A 12,390-nucleotide genomic window follows, 5' to 3' on the forward strand; every position below is an offset into this window, starting at 1 on the left:
GTGGGGGAGACAGACAAAAAAATGACAAGAGGCCAAACTAGAGAACATCTTTAGACGGGGTTCAGAGAAGACCTCTCCAAAGAGACATTTAAGCAGAATTGGGGAAAGAACGTTCCAGGCTCTGCTCTCAGTGTCACCGTTTCTCTGATTTGATTTCTCTTCCGTTTGAAGTGGGGCATGGAGGTCATCAAACAGAAGGGCACTTATAATTCCTGGTCTGGCAGAGCCAGGAATCTCAATTCAAACTATGCGCCATTCTAAGGAATCTAATTTCTTAGGCAGGATCTGGGGGAAGCGATGTGAAAAATACAATTATGAAATCACAGGTCAGATGAGACATGGAGAATCTGGCCAGTTCCCAGCCTTCAGGGAAGTCCATAGCTGAGGACCAAAGGACAACGGTCCCCTTGTGCTTTCAGAAGACCCCTCTGGCTGTTTCGTGGGGGCCGGAGATTGGGGGTGGGAGACACTGGAGGCTGGAAATCTCATTCAAGTGAGAGATCCCTACAGGAAAAATGTTTAGGAAGGAAGAGCGCCACCGGATCAAGTTATAAAACATCTCTTGCATCCCAGGTAAAGGTAGCTGAATTTAATCCTTCTTTGGGTGAGGGTCACAACTCCTCCCCAGCCCCACCCTCACCGCGGCCTCTCCACCTAGTCCCCGCGTAGGCAGCGAGTGATCTTCAACCAGTTCAGGCGCCAGGTTCCTTGAAAGTGAAAGGACCTGGTGCTTATTCCCTCCTTTTCTCTCCTGGATCCCTCGGGCACCGCCCCCAGTTAGCCGGTTTGGCCCCATCTCCAGACCCCGCCCACCCCAAGCACCACCCACTTGGCCCTCCTTTAGCGCACGCCTCCTTCCGGCTTCTCCTCAGAGTGGATCGCCCTGGGCCCCTTCCTCCGTGCTCGGCTTCCGGGCCCGCCTCTTTCAGGCCCGCTTCAACTTACCCGCTTCTGGGCTTCTCTTGGGCCCCGCCTCCTCCCAGCCTTGCCCGGACCCCTCCACTCGTGACTCTCCCTCTGGGCACGGTCTCCCCTTAGCACTGCCCACAGCCCCTCCCTCTTTCAAGCGCTGCCCTGGCTCCCGGCTCTCCGAGGTCTCCACAGTCTTCCCTACGGTTCTTGCGCCCGTCTTCCCAGGGGATCACCTCCCTTTCACTCCCGCCCCGCCTTCGGCTCCAAACTGGTGCAAGTGACTATCTTCCCGCCCTTAGCCCCGCCTCCCTGGCCCCACCTCAGTCCCTCCTCCCGGTCAGGCTCCACCCCCTCCCCGCCTTTCTTCTCTCCCCGCCGAAGCTCTGGACCTTTCCAAAGCCAGACTGAGTGGGTGGGGAGAGCTCTTGCGTCCTGAGAGCCCGGCTTTGTCAGGGCGGGGCTCCGGACTCCTCGTGCTCGTGTCACCGTGTCCTTCCCAGGAGACAGAGGCGGGGGGGGAGGGAAAGCCCTGCGCTGGGTCCGGAGCGGCGGGCGGGGCCGAGCTGAGGGAAGCCGCTCCGGGTGCCCCCACCCCCGCGCGCCTCAGTGGTGCCTGCCGAGGGAAGGACTCGCTGCTGCGGGGCTCGTGCCGCTGTCAGTGCGGCGGGGCGCGCGAGCTGTGCGGGCGCAGGGTAGCCGAGCCTAGAGAAACTGAGGGGGTGGTGGTGGTGGTAGCGGCAGCGACTCCCGCGCGTGTGCTCAGCCTCCTCACGCCGCGGCCGAGGCCACCGCCGCCTTCCTTCCTCCCTCCCTCCTTTCCGCCCCCGAGTGCGACGGCACCGCCTCCTTCCGTGCCGCGCGGCTTCCTCCAGACCGCTTGGTGCCGGTGAGTGGGGGCCGCGGACGTTTCCTTAAGGGTGCGGGGGGGGGGGTGTTCCTTGTGCCTTTTCTGTCGCCCACCTCTTCTGGCTGGCCGCTGCCTATTTTTAGCAACTCTTTTTTTTCAGCCATTCGGGGAGTCCTGGGAGCCAGAGTTAACTCTAGGCCCCCTCCCCTCGCACCTTTCTCCTACCCGGGCTCGCCGCCCTAGGTCGCCGGCCCCCGTCGATCCGCGCCCGCTCCCGGCCGTCCTGGCGATCCCTGCCTGCTTACCCCCCGCGGGCCGGGCCTGGGCCAGGAGTTGGCGGGGTGGGCCCGCGCCCGCTCGGAAGTTGGAATCTTTTGTGCTCGCGCTCCGCCCCGCCCGGCGAGGGGAGGAGGGAGGGGAGCGGAGGCCGCGCGGGAGAGGCCTCGGGCGGGCCCGGCCTTGGCTCTGGCTCCGGCCCGGGCCCCGGGCTTCTTCCGTATGTCCCGCCCGGGCTGAGTCCAGGAGGCGCGCAGAACTGGTCCTGCCTCACGCTCCGTGGACCTGAGCCCCTCTGCCCCCACTCTGCCGGTCCCGGACTCGTTGCACACTTAGGGCTCGGAAAGGAACAACAGGCCCTTGAACTGGGGCGGTATTCCAACCTTCACTCAGCCCCCTTCTCGGCGGAGCCTCAGTTTGCCCCTCCGTGAACTGGGAAGAGAAACTCCCCTCACAGGGTGTTTGTAGATTCAGGGAGGGAACTAATATTTGAGAAAAGTGTCTATTTCCAAGAGGTAGATTTAATGAGACTTGACTCTGGCACGTTATAAGCCTTGTTTCATTTAATGCTTACAATGGCCTTCTGGGGTTATCCCCGTTTACGGAAGCAGAAATCAAGGCGCAGAGAGGTTAAATAATTTGTTCCAAGTCGCAGTAGCCATGGAAGTGTAAAGCAGTGGTGCTGGTACCTGTTATTTATTTCTTGGTGTGAGCATATGTAATCTCTTAGTGCAGAGAGGATTTAGTTAGAGACATTAGAGACATTTGGTTAGAGATATAACTCTGAGTTCTCCTTGATTCTTGGGCCAGTGTCCACCATACTGTGGATGAAATCCCATTCTGGGGCTACCAGAGGTCCGAGGGAAAGGTTAGGATGAATTTCTTGCTAGTATTCCTTTTAGAGGCTCATGGATGCAGGGGACTGACTCCTAGATCTCAAGCACAACTGAAGTTCCTTGGCGTTTTGGCTCAAGGAACCATTGTCTGTTTTATAAACAGTAAGGTCCATCCTTTAGTTTGTTTATGGCACATTCCTCCCCCCAAATCTAGCGTGTTCTCTGTTATTTAGATTAATAGATCTTGGTTGGGGGGGGGGACGGGTAGTAGCTCAAGTTATCTGCTTCAACTCCCTGCTTTCAAATAGGGTTTTATTTCTCCTATTTTCAGCTAAGACCCAGAAGGGTTAAAGTGAGCTAAAATTAACGTTGGCAAGTGCTCCAGTTTTCCAATGTATTTGCTCCCTGTTGTGGGGAGTGTCTGAAAATCAGGTAGAAGAGAGTTCTTGTGCCAGGTCTTGAGGAGTCTTCTGGTATTTGCCTTAGTTCTTTGGAGTTTGGTAGGTCTGCTGCCTCCTCCCCCACCCCTCCCCCACCCCACTCTGGATTTAGGAGTCGTGGTATGTAAGAGCTGGAAGGGGTCTCACAAACCATCTGGTCCAACTTTGATACCTGCCTTTCCTTCTTTCCTATTTACCTGAACCTTGGAAAGAGGAAGTAAGTTGTCTAAATTCACAGCCTGCCTTAGTGGCAGAATCAAAACTAGAATTCCCACAGTCTTCCAGTTCAGTAATATTTTTATTTCTACCGTACCTTGCCAGTAATATTTTTATTTCTCCCGTACCTTGCCACCTCTCAAAAGGGCACTAAACCACTTACTCAGGTGTTAAGATCAGGTATCCTGAGTAATTGGAAATCCAGAGGAGTAGTCCCAGTCACACTCTGTTCCTCAGGTTTACCATTAAAAGGATGCCAGGTTTTGTACACGGATGTACCAGTTCTCATAAGTTGCCATTTTTGTTTTATTTTATTATGGTTTACTCTTCTGTAGCTATTATTTGATTTCATTTCTACTCCAATTCTTAATGAGGAATTGTTGGCAGTTCCTTCTGTGAGGGAGTTTGCCGAACTTGGTTTATACTATATCTCCTTTTTACTATAAGGGAATGGAAACATAGCAAGGTTAGGACATTTGTCTTAGATCACAGAATTAACAAGTGACGACCAGACACTTCTCATGGACAAAGGATTTGACATGGCATAAACTGAGCTGCTCATTGTAGCTCTCTGAGCCTCAGTTTCCTTGTCCGTAAACTTTCGCAGGGTGGTTGTGGGGACTGGGGGAATATGGCTGTGAAAGTAGTAGTAGTAGTAGTAGTTGTAGTAATAGCTAACACTTTTTAAGTACTGAATTTGTACCACGAGTCGCTGGACTGAGGACTTTCCATGGAGGACGTCATTTAATTCTGAGAGCAACCTATGAATTAGGTACTGTTATTATCCCTTTTTTTTTTTTAAAGATGACCGGTAAGGGGATTTTAACCCTTGACTTGGTGTTGTCAGCACCACGCTCTCCCAAGTGAGCAAACCGGCCATCCCTATACAGGGATCCGAACCTGTGGCCTTGTTGTTATCAGTACCCCACTCTCCCAAGTGAGCCACAGGCCGGCCCCTTATGATCCCTGTTTTACAGAAGAAGACACAGGTTACATGAATTGCCTGGGGTGATGTAACTGATAAGTGGCCAAGCCAGGATGCAAACTGCAGACAGTATAACTTTGAAGCTGGCATGCTTTTTGTTAATTGTGGTAATATATATATATAAAACAAAATTTACCATTTTCTTTTTTTATTTCTAAAAGTTACTGTTCTAACTATTTTTAAATGTACAGGTCTGTGGCATTAAGTACATTCACTCTGTTATGCAACCATTACCACCTTTCATCTTCAGAACTTTTTATCTTCCCCAACTGAAACTTTGTACCTGTTAAACACTAACTCCCCATTTCCTCCTGGTAACCACCATTCATTCTACTTTCTGTCTATGAATTTGACTATTCTAGGAACCTCACATAGGTGGAATCCTACAGTGTTTATTCTTTTGTGACTGGCAAAGCTGGCACGTTTAGTGCCATCCTTAATCTCAGAGTGCTGTGTAAATGCAAAATGACGGTTAAGTCCACATCTGCAGTGAGGTGTGGCACGCAGCCTCAGAGCAGGAGCCCAGGCCTGGTTATATCTCTGGTTAAGCTTTCTCCCTCTTTTCTCCGCTTCTGTGGGTTGAAGTGTTTTGTTTTTTTTTTCATCACTGAAGCCTGTTTTGGATCTCTGCTAGCCCTCTCTGTCTTAAGAAGAGACCTCCTACCCTTGAAATAGAACCTAGACAATGCCCCATCCTCACCTTGTTTGCGTCTACTTTTCTGACCATCTAGGGTTTGGGGCTGCAGTGATCAGGAATAACAGTGCTATGACAGCAGCTTGGATCAAAACTACTCAGGATGATTAAGTAGATTACCTTATGACATGCTTCCTCTCTGTGCCCTCCTCTTTCAATGAAGACACACAGGAGGGATTAGCTTTTGGGTTCTTAAGGGTGTTTATGAATCCTCACTGCTTGCATGTGGTTAAGATGGAGTTAGATGCTGCATTTAGCCTTTCAAAATTCCGTTTGGTTCAGCTGTTTTTGTGTCTGTATTTCGGGGGGTGGGATGTTTATGTTTATGAAAGGTGGTTGGAATTTTGTCCTGATAGCAGCAGGGGATTGGGATAGAGGGTGTTGTCAGAGATGGGTAATAAGGTAACAAACTCATGTTTGATCAGGTTGTACTCTCCTTTAAAAATCTGATGGTCCAACATTGCCTACATATTAAAGTCCAAACCAATGTGACCAATGAGATTAGAGTGTGTTGAATTGTTTATTGGATAGAATCTTGTAGTTGAGGGGCCTTAAGGTCATTTAGACCAGCCACCTGACCAACATTTAAATTGGCTCTTTGCTGAGATTCTGTTTCATTGGATACCTCATTGGAAAATTTTCCATTCGCTGAACAGTTATTAAGCATCTGTCAGGCATGGTACTAAGTGTGGGGATTTGGGCGCATACAGCCTAGTGAGGAAGACCGGCAAGGAAACAAGTTTTGTGACAGGGTCAGGCACCATGAGAGCAAAGAGGAATGGTACCTAATCCAGCAGTGGAAGGTCAGGGAAGGCTTCCTTGTGGAGAAGTTGGCTAAGCCTAGACCTCAACTATATCAGATACTATTCTAAGAATTTAACATGTGTTAACTCATTTCTTCCCATAACCATCTTGAGAAGTAGATACTATTATTATTCCCATTCTGTAGTTGAGGAAACAGGCCTAGAGGGGTTGAATAAATTTCTCAAGATTCCTGGGTGGATGGATCATAAAGCATGAGGTGGGTGGGTGTGGCAAGAGAAGAGACTGGCAAGGTTGGCAGAGCAAGGCCAAGTCACGAAAGAGCCTTTGTTGCCTTCGGTGAGGAGTTTGGACTTTATCCCGAGGTTAGGGAGCCATGATTCTGTGTGCATTTGAGAAGGATCTCTCTGGCTGCCTGTTTGGGGAGTGGACTGGAGAGCTGGAGCAGCATGGGCAGAGAGACCAGTTAGGAAGCTGGTGCAGTAATGCAGGCAGGAGGTGATGGCGCTTCAAGTGAAGGTGGTGGTAGAGTGTGTGTGTAGAAACAAGGTGGAATCAAGTGATGAGACAAAGGTTGCTTGTGTGGTGGGTAAGGAAGGAATTGGGATGACATCTGCATTTCGACCTGGTGCGATTGTGTAGATGGGGGTGCTCTTTATTGAGGTGGGGACACAGGAGAAGGAGCACATGGAGGGGAGGGAGGGTTTCTTATGCAGAGTCTCCTTACATCTGCTTTCATCTACCTCTCATTGTGGATCCTAGTTCTCCTTGTCAGATCTGGGGCGGGGGGAGTGAAGGAGAGTATGGTACAACCAGTTTTGTCACTATCCCTGGCTAAACTGGATGATGCAAACACTAGTTTTAGAAAGAAGGAAATAATAGATCCTAGGCATCCAGGTCCTGCACAGCCCAAAGACTGCTTACATTAAGCCAGAAAAAGCTTACATTTTCTCCAGTGTCCTTTGTCACTGCTCTCTCCATGTACTAGTGTGTCCCTCTCTTAAGTCTAAGTTATTTCTGTGCTTAATCTCTGCTAGGCACTGGGAAAACAAAGAAGAGTAAAACATAACCCAAGGAGCTCACGTTCCAGAAGGGCAGCAGATCTCAGTAGCTTAGATACAGCTGTGGAGAGGGCGGGATGGTGCAAGGTAGGGCAGGGTGGGACAGGAAGGATCAGGAGGGATTTTTATTGGAGATAGGAGTCAGGAGACCCTGCTCTGTGCTCTTCTTCATCAGGTGGCAAATGTCCAGTTTTATTCATCTCAATAACAAAGGGAAATAATGACTAGGTGGACCCCTATGGTCCCTCCTAGCAATAACACTTTATGATTCTAGATGATGATTTAGACAATATATCTCTAGGAGAGGTATCCCCTGCTCCCCCCACCTTAGTTAGGTGGTGGTAGGGGGGTAGGAATAGAGAGCAAGAGGGTTTTCACGTGAGTGTCAGTGAAACCTGGTTTTATTCAATTTTAGCCTATGTATAAAATGTGTAACTGGAGGGGAGAAAATGACAGTAGTAATGTTAGCCTGCTTGTCCTATAAGTCCCCCTCTGGGTACTGTAAAGAAAGTTTCAGACCCATGTTCAGGGTGCAGTTCACATACCCTTAGGACTGGAGAGAGAGGACAGTGGGATAAATTGGAAGTCTAGTCACTAGCCTGAGGATCATTTGATCTGGTCCCTGCTATCTCATTGTGTGGTCTTGACTAAGCCCCTTTCCTTCTCTGGCCCTATTTCCTCATAAAATAATCCGGGAGGTTCCTGAAATTCTATAAAGGCCCAAAGAGTGGAGGTGGGGGATGGGGACAGAAAAAGGGTTAGAGGTCCCTTTCCTCCCCTGAAATGAATAGAAACAGGAATCTGCCCAGGTATCACTGTAGTTATCTTTTCTGTTTCCACAGTCCTTCCTTTTTCCTCGGTTTTGGTGTCTTTGTCATTTCATAATGGCCTTCATGGTAATAAATGTGTTGTACCTCCTTTGATGAGATATTATCCCTGGACTGTAGTGTCGTCCATCTCCAGAAGAGCCATTCAAGCTGTCTACTGCGCCCTTGCTCTCTGTGCTGGGGTAAGGATGGGTGGTTGTGGCTGAATACTCAGGTTTCCTAGAGGGCACGTGTTGGGAGTGCTCCCCTGACTAAAATGCAAATCTGGCTATCCTCCCAAAACCCCTGTGAGTTCCACTGGGGGAAGTAGCATTCAGGGGGCTTTTAATGCTTGCCAAACTCATATTAATTGTAATTACCTAACACTATCTGGGATCTCAGTCTTCCTGTCTGTAAACAAGAGGATTGGATTAGATAATCTTGAATAATATTTCTACCTCTTCACAGTCTGAACCTCTGGTTTTATGGAAGTGGCTTAAGAATTCATCTCTGCAAGGAGAAAGGGCATTGCTAGAATATTGAGAGTATCTCAGAGAGTTGAATTCTGGGTTCACAGAAGATACCTTTCAGTATATAATATAAACAGATGGATATTGCTTTTTAGAGTGGACAGATTGCTGAAAAATTGCTTGTGAGATGAATTTATCAAATTGTCTGCTGAGTTCCATTATAAACTTGGAGCTATAGTCCCATGGGACAAACTTGGAGTCCAAGATTATAAAAAATTATATCAAAGTATGTAGCAGACTGTTTAAAATCACATAATAAAGGGAAAATAAAAAACAGTATAAGATTCTCACACAGTAATAGATCTGGAAAAACATTAGACCAGGAACTTGCATTTTCTTAGAGCTTTAGCCTTATGAGATAGATACCCTCACTGAGGTTACCTGGCCCTTGAAATGCCATCTGTAGAGACTGAATAGTTCTGTTTATTTGTCAAGGTAAGAATCATTGCTTTTCTAAGTAAGTGTTCTCTTTTAGAAGGCCAGGTTTAGAAGCTTAATGTTGGTCAGATTTTTTCATTCCAGAGGCATTTATCTGGTATTTATCTCCTATTTATTTGTTTTGTTAAGGATTTTAGTAAGCTTAGTTAAAGGTATTGTTTGCATTGTGTCTGTTGATTTGTTTGTCTAGTTTCCTTTGTAGTTCTTTGTGCTAATGAAAGCAAGCCTGGCAATAGATTTAAAAGGGTGATTTTCATAACTCATCGTTTCTCGATGTCTGGGTTTTCTTTGTAAAAGATCTGATCATGCTATACTAAGAAGTCAAATGTTCCCTGCTTACGCAGAGCATTCTAAAGCTTTGAGATTTTGTTCTTGCAGATAGCTGTAAGCTGGAACTGAGGAATGGAGCTGTCAATATAATAATGAGGGCTGTGCATGAATCAGTTGAACACAAGAATAACCTCTCTTCAAACCTTAAAGACTCACCCTAAATTGATTTTCACACCAATTAAAATCAACCTTTACTAAAACTAGGGTCTTGGGTAGAGTTACCATGCTAAGTAGGTTACCTAGCTGCTGTAACATGATTATTTATGCTTGGGAGTCCAACAGTTATCCATCCATCCCTGAGCTCAACCATTCATTCCAGGAGTTTGGGGTACCTACTATGTGTTCTCCCTATGGAGAACATAAAACCTGAGCATGACATGATGCCTGCCCTCAAATTACTTTTCAGTCTTGAGAAGGGAGACAGATAAGTAAAACAAATCCTGACCCTTTCTACCCCTGCCGCCTTAGCGTAGGTATGTGGGTTGAGGGTTCAAACTGGAAATTGTGTAACTGATGGATATATCACTAGGCAAGGAGACCCGTTTGATTGTCTGACTTCTAGTGTGGAGATTTATTTTTGGCATTCTCTTTTCCTCTCCCTTTCTTCTGCCTGTTATCCAGATATTTATCCTCTGTTGCTAAGGTGTTCAACACCCAGTGTGTAAAGTTAAGAACATTAGCGTAGGGGACAAGATCGTCCTTCGGGTTTGAATGTTCACACACCTGCCTACTGCCTTCCCAATTTTCCTCCCATCAGTTCTCTGGCTCTCCTCCAAAAAGATTCGGTATTGTCTAGCTTCTTGTTTAGGAATGAAGAAAATTGAGTTTCATATTGAATTATTTTAAGTTTTGTTATACTCTGTTTTGAAATAAAATAACTCTTTTGTTTGCAAGTGGAATTATTTGAGGTGTGGTTTCTGGCATTTGATCAATTTGCGACTTACTGATTGTGATTAAATTGTGGTTTTTGAAGCCCATTGCCACTGCCTCTGCTAGCCTTCCTTGAATGCTTTGTAGCAGGGAGCCATAAGAAATGGAAATGGAGGCTTCCTTGATCTTGAAGGGCTCTTCCTTTTCTCTCCTCCCTACTCTCAAAAGAGAAATGTTATTTGAGATACTGTGTTGTGTTCATGATTTCTTACAATTTAGCAGTGATTACAGGGCCTAGAAGAAGAGGAAAAATGCCTGTGCCATTCCTTGAAGGTTGGGGACAATATTGAAATCAATTGGCCATACTGTTTGCAGCCCACTGAGTGCCTTACTTGGTGTTGGGAGGGATATGGATGTGTTAAGCACACTCTGGTCTTCAGGAACCTTATGGCATCTTTGGGGGAGATAAGACAATAAAATCATGAAGATGTAGCTGATAATAAGGCAGTTTGGTATAGAGAGATTGGTTCAGAAGACTAAGGTCTACTCTTATTCCTTGGCACTAATAAGGCCAGGTAAACTGGAGGAGTAATTTTCTGTCTGTGAACCTAAATAATTCTCATCTATAAAATGGGGTTAATACTCTGTATCTTGCATTCTTCACAATAACATTGTGAGGAGCAAATTAGATAATATTACTAAAAGTACGTAGAAAACCAGATGAGTCATTTTGTCAGAATAGGTAACTGGCAGGGTTTTTCATAGGAGGAGAGATCTCTTTGGGCTGTAGTCATCAGGAAGAATGGTCTGAGTCATTCTCTAGGATTGGGAGAAAGAGTGATGAAAGCATTTAGACAGGGGCAATGATGGAGCAAAAGACCATAGGCAGAACTGTTAAGAGGCAACAGTGAGTGTTCAACCTCTCACACTGAAGTTGGAGGGTAGCATATGTTCAGCTTTAGTAGTTACTGCCAAACAGTTTTCAAAGGCATACCAGATCACATTCTCATCAGCGGCGTATGAGAGAATTCCTGTTGCTCCATGTCCTCAGCACTTGGCATTGTCTGTCTTTTTCATTTGAAGAAGCCATTCTGGTTGGTATGTAGTTATAGATAGGAATTTTACAAACCTTAATATGAGCTCTCAAGTAGTAAGTACCATAAAGGGGTAAAGTGATTGGGAAGTTCAGAGGAGAGAGAGATTGCTTCCCTGTGTGTGTTTTAGGGGGCTGTAGTGTGGGGAGATTTATAGAGGAGTGACTATTTGAGCTGGGCCTTGTAGGGTAAGGATAGTAACCATACATTGTTCGGGACCATCCTAATCTCCAATATTCTGTCTGTTTGTGCTTACAAATTACAAAATGCCAATGTTTTTTAGTCTGTAGTGTATCTCTCAGACTACCTAGAAACAACATCCAGATATCTTTTCTCAGTTGATGTACTTCCCTTTTCTCTCCCCCTTTTCTTTTCCGGGAAGTATGGTCACAGGAGATTTAGGCTGTGGAGATAGAGGACATTCTGTGCAATGAGAATAATTTAAGCAGAGACACAGATGAGTGACGAGACCTAGTGGCATCCACATTCCTGCTAGTGAGCAAGGGAGGAGGTGTCCCATACTTGGGGGTAGATGATGCTTTCTCATAGCCTCTCGGAGCAAGTTGGAAAGTTCATAATGTTCTGAAGCCAATTTGTATTTAAACTAGATAGAAGAATGAGAATGACTTCTTTGCCTATAATTACATCATTTCAGGGAAAAAACTAATCCAGTGAACAGTCATACTCGAAGTATGTCAAAAGAGAGTCTGTCTTCTCTTAAAATGGAGGGGGAAAAGGGGGTGCCAAAACACAAAGAGCTTAGTCTCTCAGAGCTTGTCTATTACTTATATATTTGCTCAGGGAGAGATTGCTGTTTCTTTGTCAGCTTTTATCCTGCTGGTGGACCTTAGCTGGGTGTCTATTTTCTGTAGTTTTACCAAATCACTTTGAAGGCTTGCGTGAACACTGATCATGTCTTAAGAGCCTTTCCTCTTTGTTCTGTTAGCAAATATTAGAAAATGTGCCTTAAATTACCTAGTTGGGGGAAATGAGGTGGCCCTGCCTGCTCCCAGAGAGCAGCACTTTCGTGTTAAACATTAGTCAGCTTCTGATCCTGGGTCATCCCCTAGGGTGTTTGTCAGAAGTGAATGGGGGTGCTAGAGCTACCACTGGGGACATTCACCAGAGGGTGTTTAGGCTTCCTGTTGAGGAGACTAGTCTAGTATTTGATTACAAATCTGACCTGGGTTCTAAACTTAACTCTGCCTTTCATATTAGTAACAGCTACCATGAATTGGGTGCCCACTGTATAAAGATATCATACTTGGCACCTTGTGTTCATACTAATAAAGA

General features: G+C 46.4%; 1 protein-coding gene across 3 annotated transcripts in view; it reads left to right on the forward strand.

Annotated features, from left to right (window-relative positions):
- Nucleotides 1–1,309: 1,309 nt before the first annotated feature.
- RALY (RALY heterogeneous nuclear ribonucleoprotein) overlaps nt 1,310–12,390 on the forward strand; it is an 82,108-nt gene continuing 71,027 nt past the window's right edge. For 2 of the 3 annotated variants that reach the window (XM_063094786.1, XM_063094781.1), the window contains exon 1: nt 1,310–1,798. The gene's annotated coding sequence lies outside the window, so the exon portion shown is untranslated. The remainder of the gene's footprint in view (nt 1,799–12,390) is intronic. The other variant, XM_063094793.1, reaches the window with a different exon arrangement.

Source organism: Cynocephalus volans, chromosome 1, assembly GCF_027409185.1.
Source record: "Cynocephalus volans isolate mCynVol1 chromosome 1, mCynVol1.pri, whole genome shotgun sequence".
Classification (NCBI taxonomy): Eukaryota; Metazoa; Chordata; class Mammalia; order Dermoptera; family Cynocephalidae; genus Cynocephalus; species Cynocephalus volans.